Here is a 10,868-nt window from a genome sequence, read left to right on the forward strand (position 1 = left end):
TGGATGGCAAATAAACATCACGGTGGACTTTTGGAAGGTTTCAAAGGTGGGAATTATTTTTTCATGCTTTCTGTGGGGTGGTCCACTTAAGCTTTGGATCCCATAAATCTTTTGGGCTTACGCAATAAAATTATCTGAAAAAGAAAAAAAAGGATGGATAGTGTAGATATAACTCATATCTTATGGTAAGGCCCACAGATATACACCAAGTAAACACAGCCGACATCCACATCCACGTAGTTTTGTAGACAATGCAATCCGAGTCCGTTGAATAGGGGTAGGTCGTGTCCATATAATAGTGGTAGCTGCTACCCGAGTAACAGGTGAGTGGATATTTCCCTCACCATATGGCCTACCTTGATGTTTGTATTGTATATGCACAGTGTCCATCAGTTTTTCCAAGCTCATTTAAAGGAGTCGAAAAAACAAAGCAATTTGACGCACCGATGACTGTGATGAGGTCGATCACTGTCTTCCTCGAGGATAACTATTCTGTATTCATGAAGCTTCTTTGTACTCATAAAGACTTCTCAAATTCATGAAGAAAAAGAAAAGAAAATAGAAAATAAATTTTATAAAATTCATAATTTGATTGATCAATTGAAATAACTAGTTCACAACCCTTTAAATAGGATACTAAGCCATGGGAGAAGTTTCGGAATCAAACTACAGCTAAAACTCTTATAAATCATGACTTACTATAAATAGTAAACTTACTATTTATAAATGGTCGTGATGTCTACTAGTGTGCATGGTTTTCGGCCAACAATAGCAAGTGTCCTACTTGGCTGAATCACGACGTTCTCCTAATTATTCTCAGCACTTTTCATGTTGGGCGCAACTCCTAAAACCCAACGGATGAAGAGTTATACTGAGACTAAAATTTACTATAAATAGTAAAAACAAAAATAAAATGTGAATTCAACCATCGATCTGATGGTATTTCGCAAATTTGGTGTGCACAACTTGGCATAGTGGGGTTGGGTGGCTAAAGTAGCCCGTCCTACCCCAAAATCAAATATGGTACATTCAATATATAACTCATTTTGGATTGCAAGATACACCCGATTTAAGGTCCTAACGGTCCGGATCACTTCCGCTTGCAATCGAGCCTCTTCTGATCCATCTTGTTCATGAAATTGTCCGTAACCAGTTTTACTTCAGTCCCCTCTACTTTAAAAGAACTCGTCCTCAAGTTCTCGTCCTGTTTTGGTTCATTATACTTGGTCAGGTCCACAACGTTGAAAGTTCATGAAATCATCGCGTCATATGGAAGATCAACAATGTAAGCATTGTCATTGATCTTTCGGATGATCAGTACAAATCCAATCTTCTTATTCTTCAATTTGTTGTACGTCCCGGTCGAAAATCTTTCCTTGGGTATATGGACCACAACGTGGTCGCCTACATCGAAACTTTTTGTCGTTAGTGCTTGTTCACTTGCTCCTTGTACTCCTCATTTGAGGCATGTAGCTTGGTTTACACCTCCATATGAATGTCCATGATCTTATCTGTCATATGTTCTACTGTAATGCTCATGCCTAGGAGCTTGGGTAAAGGGACCAAATCAAGTATGTAGCGACCAACCCTAAAAGTACAAGAGAGGTACATTCAAGGTGATGTTTGTTGAGGGTCCAATATTGCATATCAGACCCATTTATTGCATGGATTTACAAGCATGATACCGTTTAATAGCTTGATTTAATCGTGTTTGTGATCCAGAGTGTATTTACAAGCATGAATCGAAAAAGGGTGCTTAAACCATGGATTTGACGCTCTGATGACACCCAAGGCAAGGGACGGACTCCAGGGGACCAAGATCGATGGAATTACACACCAGGGATCCGAGAAAATCAAGCCATTCACGTTAAAGAGGTCCGAAATTGGTGAAAAATGCAAGATCACATAGTTCCCGCCATCTGATTGGCTCGAAACTCCATATATGGCCTGAAGACCTTAAATAAGCCGTACAAATCAAAAATCAGCCATTAGATCACCGTGGAAGTGGCTAAACCGATAGATCAGCCCCTTAAATCCTTAAGTGGGGCCCACCCGATATCTGGATACTCTCCATTTTTGGTCTCAACTGTTTAAATGAGCTGACCAAACGGATAGACGGAGCGGATTTCTCACAAACATCTCTGTGGGACCCGTACATGCAGTGCAAGTGCAAGGAACGCAGGTGCACCGGGCGTGCACCAAACATCCTCAAAGTCGGTCAGCGCACGCTGACCGACATCTCCTTCTCCAAATCAAAAACGGACACAGCGTCCTTACACCGTCCATCGGTTCTGTGCAGTGGGGCCCATTCCTCATCAAAATTATCAATCTGGACCGTCCATTGTGTACAGAGGAGGGTTATTAACCTCACATAGGTGGAATTTTTCTAGGAAGCAGCGTGTAGCGGATTTTGACTGTCGAAACTCAGGTTAAACGATGATATGAAAAATCAGGTGGGCCACTTCAGCGTCGATCCAAAACCGACCATATCCGAACGGTTTTGTGAGTAGAACCCGGTGGACGGCATGGATTTTGCAAAGGGGAAATTAAGTGGACCTCACCGAGAGTCCAGCGGCAACAATTCGGGCTCTGTTTATGCAGCCCGCGCGCGACCGTGAAAACCGGAGCTTGTGGTGCATTCCGTGATCTCTATCACTGCCGGATTGCCGATCCAAACCGTCCAAAATCCTTATAAGTGGGTCTTTACCCCAACCAAGAAGCCAAAATCGGAGCTTAGGACGTTCATCCATCTCAAACTTCATTCAAACGCAAACTGTTTTACGTTCTTTAGCAGGCTGGCTGCGAAGCTTTCCGCAGCCTAATCTGGAGGATACCCAAGCTGAGAATGAAGTGCAACAGGCACCCCCGCCTCGTACTTTACGAGATTATCTACAACCGGCGGGAGTGAGTATGCCCTCATGCATGATTTTTCCTGAAAACACAGGACAAATGGACATCAAGCCAGGAGTTATCCAACTCCTTCCCAAATTTCATGGACTTGAATCAGAAAGTCCATAATTACATTTGAAAGAGTTCGATGAGATTATAGCTACATTATGTTTTCCTAATGTATCCGAGGATACAATTAGGCTGAAACTCTTTCCATTTTCCTTAAAAGAGAAAGCTAAGACGTGGTTACATTCACTGCGTCCTAGATCTATTGGCACATGGAACGACATGCAGAGGGAATTCATAAAAAAATTCTTCCCACATCATAAGACGATTACCCTCAGAAAAGCGATCATGAACTTTGCCCAAAAGGAAGATGAAACATTCTTCCAATGTTGGGAAAGGTTCAAAGATTTGGTCAGTTCATGCCCACAACACGGATTTGAAATGTGGCGCATTACAAATTTTTTTTATGATGGAGTGACATCTTCCATGCGCCAAATAGTCGAGACAATGTGTAATGGAGAGTTCATCAACAAAGATGTTGACGAGGTATGGGATTACTTCGATAGTCTCGCTGAAAAAACACAATCATGGGACTATTACCCAATGGCGAACACCACGTCTAGGCCGACTCAATTAAAGGAGAAAGGTGGATTATATCTCTTGAAAGAAGAAGATGATCTCAAGTGTAAAGTGACTACGCTCATAAGGAAAGTTGAGGCCATGGAAGGAAAGAAGGATAAGGTCAATGAAATTGTTTGCGGCATCTGTGATTGCAACATTCACACAACTGAAAACTGTCCTACAATACCTGCCTTTCGAGGAGTGTTGAATGAACAAGCCAATGCCGTAAACAACTATCAAAGACCTTTCACTGGACCTAACTCCAACACATACAATCCTGGCTGGAAAAATCATCCAAACTTTAGTTGGAGGAATGGACAAACGGCGACCCCTCCAGGTTTCTTTAATCAAAATCCAAATCAAGTGAAACCTCAAGAGGAACCGGTTCAAAATCCCATACAAGAGCTGGCTCAAGCAATGCGGGGAATTACAGATTTTATGCAAAAGATAGATTCTCGTATGACGGTTATAGAAAAGGGGATGCTTCCTGCACAACCTCTCCCCAATCCTAAACCGCAATACAAGATAAGTAATCCTAGCTCTTCAAATCAAATGGGGCACGCTAAATCCATCATCACTCTTAGTAGTGGGAAGATCATTGATAAAACCCTTCCGGTTAGGCCCGAAAAGCCTCAAGAACCGAAAGTGGACAACAATAATGAATCTAGTGAGGCCCCACAAAAATTAGAACCAGAACTTCTAGAAAAGTCAGTTGCTCCATTTCCTCAACGGTTGGTCGCACCAAAACCTCTCTCTAACTCTCAGGATATCCTAGAGGTGTTGAAACAAGTGAAAGTCAACATTCCTCTACTTAATGTCATAAAACAGATACCGTCATATGCCAAATTCCTGAAAGACTTATGCACGACCAAAAGACGAAAAATTATTCAAAAGAAAATCTTCTTGACTGAGAAAGTGAGTGCCATCCTGAAGCAAGACGTGTTGCAGAAATTCAAGGATCCCGGTAGCCCAACCATATCATGTGTAATCGGGAACCATCGAATTGATCACGCACTTCTTGACTTAGGAGCGAGCGTCAATCTGATTCCCTACTCGGTATACAAACAGTTAGGTTTGGGTGAATTAAAACCCACCCTAACCACACTACAACTTGCTGATCGCTCTGTTCGTGTACCAAGAGGGATAATTGAGGATATGTTGGTCCAAGTTGATAAATTTTACTACCCTGTAGATTTTATCATCCTGGACACCGAACCCATCAATAACATGAGCACTCAGATTCCCGTCATTCTTGGTCGCCCATTCCTTGCCACGTCAAATGCAATTATCAATTGCAGGAATGGTGTCATGACTATGTCTTTTGGAAATTTGACATTGGAGTCAAACATCTATTTTCAATAACGGCAGCAATTCAGAGGATGATGACGATACCCATGATATTAACATGATTGACTCTTTCGTGGAAGATACGACACCTCTGACCTTATCCTCCGACCATCTAGAGACGTGCTTAGCCCACTCCCATGATTTTGATGATGACATGATTAGGGAGACGTGTGCCTTACTTGATACTACACTGGTACTTGAAGTTAACCGGTGGAGGCCACAATTTGAAGAATTACCCCAAACTGATGTAGTGCCTCTACCGTCTAACATCAAGGCGCCGAAGCTTGACCTAAAACCTTAACCCTTTGAAAGATGATACATACCCGGTGGTGATCTCTACCCACCTTGAGTAAGAACAGGAGAGTATGCATATCTCTACTCTCATTGAGCACAAAGGAGCCCTTGGATGGTCAATTGAGGACCTCAAGGGAATTGATCCTTTGGCTTGTACTCACTGCATTCATCTTGAGGATAATGCAAAGACTTCCTGGTAACCACAACGTAGACTAAATCCAAACATGAAGGAAGTAGTTAAGGCCGAGGTTCTTAAACTATTGGATGTTGGTATCATATACCCTATATTCGATAGTCAATGGGTGAGTCCAACTCAGATGGTTCCTAAGAAGTCCGAAATCACCATCGTAGCCAATGCCAATAATGAACTCGTGCCAACTAGGATCACTACTGGTTGGAGAATGTGCATTGACTACAGGAAGTTGAATACTGTCACGAGGAAAGACCACTTTCCTTTACCATTCATTGATCAGATCCTGGAAAGGTTAACTGGTTATTCCTATTACAGTTTCCTTGACGGGTATTCAAGCTACAACCAGATAGAGATAGCCCCTGAAGACCAGGAAAAGATCACATTTACATGTCCCTACGGCACCTTTGCCTACCGAAGGATGCCATTCAGACTATGTAATGCCCCTGCCACCTTTCAGCGATGTATGCTTAGTATCTTTCTGATATGGTAGGGCAATATTTAGAGGTCTTCATGGACGATTTCTCTGTTTACGGTCCATCTTTCAGCAAATGCTTGGAAAGTCTTAAATGTGTGTTGAAAAGATGTGAAGAAAAGAACTTGGTACTTAATTGGGAGAAGTGCCATTTCATGGTTCAGAAGGGAATTGTCCTTGGGCATATCATCTCGTCCAAGGGAATCGAGGTAGATAAGGCAAAAATCGATCTTATCTCTAACCTACCTCCACCCAAGAACATCAGAGACGTGCGATCCTTCTTAGGACACGCAGGATTTTACAGGCGATTCATAAAGGACTTTAGTCTCCTCTCTCGTCCTTTATGTAATCTTCTTCAAAAGGATGCTCCGTACGAGTGGACTGAGCAATGCCAGGAAGCTTTCACCAAGCTTAAGGGCACATTAACCACTGCACCTATCATGCAGCCACCCGACTGGAGCCTTCCTTTTGAGCTTATGTGCGACGCTTTTGATTATGCTCTTGGGGCGGTCCTAGGCCAGAGAAAAGATAAGAGGCCCTACGTCATTCATTACACAAGTAGAACTTTAAATTCTGCCCAGGTGAACTACTCGACTACGGAAAAGGAACTCTTAGCTGTAGTGTTCGCCTTGGACAAATTTAGGTCCTACTTGATCGGATCCAAGATCATTATCTACACAGATCATGCGGCACTTAAGTATCTTCTTTCTAAGAATGATTCTAAGCCCCATTTGATACGATGGATTCTTCTACTCCAAGAATTTGATTTGAAAATTAGAGATAAAAAGAGAGTAGAGAATGTAGTAGCCGATCACCTTTCTCGCCTCAATACCTCCGAGTCCCTTGAGACTCCCCATATCAACGACATGTTCCCCGATGAACAATTTCGAGTCTCACATTCACCTTGGTTCATTGATATTGGTAATTATCTTGCCATAGGTTCCATACCGACACATTGGACTGCACAAGATAAGAAGAAATTCTTTACCGAGGTGCGTAACTTTTTTTGGGACAATCCATATTTGTTTAAATATTGCCCAGAACAAATCCTAAGGAGATGTGTGCCAGACAATGAGCATCAAAGTGTCATCTTTTTCTATCACTCACAGGCCTGTGGTGGTCACTTTTCTGCTAAAAAGACCACGACCAAGATTCTGCAGTGTGGCTTCTATTGGCCCACAATGTTCAGGGATACACATGAGTTTTGCAAGGCCTGTGAGCGTTGTCAGAAATTGGGAGTATTGTCCCGTCGAAATATGATGCCTTTGAATCCCATCCTTATCATTAAAGCATTTGATTGCTGGGGCATCGATTTTATGGGACCATTCCCCCAATCCTTTGGAAATTTGTATATTTTGCTCGTCGTAGATTATGTCACTAAATGGGTCGAAGCGATTCCGTGTCGAAAGAATGACCATCGCACGGTCATTAAATTCCTAAAAGAAAACATCCTTTCTCGATTCGGAACACCTCGAGCCATCATTAGTGATGGGGGCTCACACTTCTGTAATAAACCATTTGAGAGTTTAATGAAGAAATACGGTATCTCTCATAAGGTGAGCACCCCATACCATCCTCAGACAAGTGGACAAGCTGAGATTTCCAATAGGGAGATCAAACACATTTTGGAGAAAACGGTTAACCCAGATCGTAAGGATTGGTCAATCCGATTGACCGATGCCTTATGGGCATACCGTACTGCCTTTAAAACCCCTATTGGAATGTCTCCCTTTAGACTTGTCTATGGGAAAGCTTGTCACTTACCTGTGGAGCTGGAACATAAAGCGTACTGGGCAATCAAAAATCTGAATTTCAATTTGGACAACGCTAGCTCGCTACGCAAACTTCAATTGAATGAACTTGAAGAAATCCGGAATGATGCGTACTACAATTCGAGAATTTACAAGGACAAGATGAAAGCATTTCATGACCAACATATTTTGCGAAAATCATTCACGCCTGGTCAGAAGGTTCTTTTGTACAATTCTCGATTACATCTCTTTCCGGGTAAGCTTCGATCTCGTTGGACCGGCCCTTACATTGTTGTTACTGTTTTTCCTCATGGGGCCATTGAAATTAGAGATCCCGACAATAGCAAGGAGTTTAAAATTAATGGACATCGATTGAAACCATTTGTCGAGAAATTTGATTCGAGGACATGTCCATGCCTCGACTGCTCCTGTTTACCAGGATTGATCTCCTAGTCCGATGGAGGTATAGGTAGGTTTATTGCTTTCATAGGACTAGGGTAGTTGCTTTATTTGTCTGGCTGAAGACGGTAAACTTAGCGCTCCTAGGACGCAACCCAAATTTTCATTCCATTTCACTTTTCTCATTCATTAGTTCAATGTTTGTGGGTAGCATTGCCGCAAACCCTCACGCGACTACAACTCGTCCACTAGGGGTAACCTAGGGGTTTAAAGGCTTGTTGCATACGCTAAATGCAATCGAGAGTACTTGCGAAAGTGGTGTAGGTAGGATTTCATTTTTGTTATTTTTATTTTACTTTTGTTGGTTTCTCTCTTGTGCTGACCCGCTCTTACGTAGATATCTTTAGAAAGCCTCTTGATTCTTTTCGTCCAGGTACTATCTTTCCATCACTCCTCCTATATTTCCGTTGTCTCATGTGCATTACATGTTTATTTCTTTTACATTGAGGACAATGTAGATTTTTGGTTGGGGGTGGGAGATTAGGTTTCCTAATCAGTATTTTCTTGGTCTTGAGCAAAAGTTGTGAAATTTTTTTTAATTTTTTCAGGATTTCTGATGAATTCGAAGTGATTTTGACGGCCATCTAGGGCACTTAGAATTTCAAGATGCGTGATGTTGGTACTTTATGACTCTTGGATTCAGTTATCTATTGAATTTCAAAGCTAAGTTTGAATTGTTAATCCATTATTAAAAGTTGTAAACATTAATTGAGTCATGATCTCACAAGACACATCTTGCTTTCACATAAAGGTTTCAGTTTGATATGGAAGGGTTAATTTGGTAATCACTAAACTTGAAAGGAACCAACCTGAGAATTTGAAAGGATTGGGCGAATGGTCTACACCATAGGTTTGCTCCCTATAGGTGTAGATTTAATTCCCTATGAGATATGTGAAAATTTTGGGTGTACAATCTTCATCATAGGTTTGCTCCCTGTACGTGAGGATTTGATTCCCCTTCTTGGCGTTACTTTTAATGGAAAAAAATCAAAAGCTGAAGGAATGAAAAGATGATCTGTGAGGCAAGTTTTGGTTATCATGAATCTTCTTATTGGTTACCAGTGATATCCTGAAATAGAGAAGTAAATTTTAATGATGATAAGCTGAGATTACACTGTATGCTCATAGATCTCAATGATTAGAATTTTTCTAATTGATGGAATAATACTTTGAAGTTGATTATAAAGTTTACCGTGCACTTGAGTCTAGGAGAAAGTAATGTCCAACATTCATGAATCTGGGAATTCTCATATCTGGATTATTCTACAAAAGTCACTTGAGTTTGTAGAAATTGTCCTGTAATTCTCAATTTATTTTTTGCATACCTTGCTCGGGACTAGCAAAATGCTAGTTGGGGATTGTGTTGAGGATCAAATATTGCATATTAGACCCCATTGATTGCATGGATTTACGATTATGATATTGCTTAACGGCCTGAATTAATCGTGTTTGTAATGCAGGGTGTGTTTACGAGCTTGAATGGAAAATGATACTAAAAGCAGGAAGGAATTTAATGCTCAGACATCACCAAGGCAAGGGACGGACTCCAGGGGACCAAGATCGATGGAATTACACACCAGGGATCCGAGAAAATCAAGCCATTCACGTTAAAGAGGCCCGAAATTGGTGAAAAATGCAAGATCACATAGTTCCCGCCATCTGATTGGCTCAAAACTCCATATATGGCCTGAAGACCTTAAATAAGCTGTACAAATCAAAAATCAGCCATTAGATCACCGTGGAAGTGGCCAAACGGATAGATCAGCCCCTTAAATCCTTAAGTGGGGCCCACCCGATATCTGGATACTCTCCATTTTTGGTCTCAACTGTTTAAAGGAGCTGGCCAAACGGATAGACGGAGCGGATTTCTCACAAACATCTCTGTGGGACCCATACATGCAGTGCAAGTGCAAGGAACGCAAGTGCACCGGGCATGCACCAAACATCCTCAAAGTCAGTCAGCGCACGCTGACCGACGTCTCCTTCTCCAAATCAAAAACGGACACAGCGTCCTTGCGCCGTCCGTCGGTTCCGTGCAGTGGGGCCCATTCCTCATCAAAATTATCAATCTGGACCGTCCATTGTGTACAGAGGAGGGTTATTAACCTCACCTAGGTGGAATTTTTCTAGGAAGCAGCGTGTAGCGGATTTTGACCGTCGAAACTTAGGATGGACGGTGATATGAAAAATCAGGTGGGCCGCTTCAGCGTCGATCCAAAACCGACCATATCCGAACGGTTTTGTGAGTAGAATCCGGTGGGCCCCACCAAGAGTCCAGCGGCAACAATTCGGTCTCTGTTTACGCAGCCCGCGAGCGACAGTTAATACAATAGCTTGTGGTGCATACCGTTATCTCTATCAATGCCGTATTGCCGATCCAAACCGTCCAAAATCATTATAAGTTGGTCTTTACCCCAACCAAGAAGCAAAAATCGGAGCTTAGGACGTTCATCCATCTCAAACTTCATTCAAATGCAAACTGTTTTGCGTTCTTACGCAGGCTGGTTGCGAAGCTTTCCGCAGCCTAATCCCTTCAAGACTCCACAGCACCAGGGGGGCTTTTCCATCTTTAAAACGGAACGGAAGAAAGGGAGGAGGGTGTGCTCGGTCTTGGATTTTGAACGTGAGGAAGAAAAGGAAGAAAGGAAGAAAAGTGAAAGAGGAAAACGGAGGAAGGCTGGACGTTTTCTGCTGGTGCGTGTTCTGCAGGATTTTCTGCTGCTGGAGCAACCGTGGGACTGTCAGGAAAGGAAAAAGCTGGGGAGGAACGTGGAAGTTGGGCTTGGACGGTTGCACAAGTGGAAGGCTTTGGTGCTGGAACAAGCAAGGCAAGGGA

At 42.3% G+C, this 10,868-nt stretch overlaps 1 non-coding gene across 1 annotated transcript; it reads right to left on the minus strand.

Moving 5' to 3' along the window:
- Positions 1 to 3,225: 3,225 nt before the first annotated feature.
- LOC131235952 (small nucleolar RNA R71) lies at positions 3,226 to 3,332 on the minus strand. Its single transcript, XR_009166462.1, has one exon. It is a non-coding gene; the product is annotated as a small nucleolar RNA R71 (small nucleolar RNA).
- Positions 3,333 to 10,868: the final 7,536 nt, after the last annotated feature.

The sequence above is a fragment of the Magnolia sinica genome, chromosome 19 (assembly GCF_029962835.1).
Source record: "Magnolia sinica isolate HGM2019 chromosome 19, MsV1, whole genome shotgun sequence".
NCBI lineage: Eukaryota > Viridiplantae > Streptophyta > Magnoliopsida > Magnoliales > Magnoliaceae > Magnolia > Magnolia sinica.